The sequence below is a fragment of the Gracilinanus agilis genome, chromosome 3 (genome assembly GCF_016433145.1).
Source record: "Gracilinanus agilis isolate LMUSP501 chromosome 3, AgileGrace, whole genome shotgun sequence".
Taxonomy (NCBI): Eukaryota; Metazoa; Chordata; class Mammalia; order Didelphimorphia; family Didelphidae; genus Gracilinanus; species Gracilinanus agilis.
In genome coordinates this window covers 224,623,320-224,623,948 of record NC_058132.1, presented here as the reverse complement: position 1 = coordinate 224,623,948, position 629 = coordinate 224,623,320, and positions in this window count along the sequence as shown.

Genomic DNA, 629 nt, shown 5'->3' with positions numbered 1-629 from the left:
TTCCTTCCTTCCTTCCTTCCTTCCTTCCTTCCTTCCTTCCTTCCTTTTTCTTTCTTTCTTTCTACTTATCTAGAGTGCTACATATAGTGTATATATATATACATACATAACATATTTGTGGTATGTTATATATATGTATATATATATACACACACATAACATATTTGTGGTAAGTTACCCTTGTGCAATAAATGTATGATATGGTTAAATCCATTAAAGTTCAGCCCATTATTCAGTTGTGTCTGATTCTTTATGATCCCATTTAGGATTTTCTTGGCAAACATGCTGGAGTGGTTTGCCATTTGCTTCTCCAACTCATTTTATAGATGAGGAAACTAAGGAAAATGGGGTTAAATGACTTGTTCAGGGTCACACAGCTAGTGAGTGTCTGAGACCAGATTTGAATTCAGGAAAATGAGTCTTCCTTACTTCAGGACCAACACTCTATCCATTGTACCTTCTAGCTGTCCTCATTCAATTTGATCCAGTTCATTTCAGGACAATCTAATCTGATCAATCCAGCCCAATCTAATTCAAGATAGTCCAATCCAGATCAATCCAGGCCAGGCCAATTCAATCCAATTCAATTCAGTTCAATGTAGTACTGGTCTAGGCTGGTCCAGTTTGGT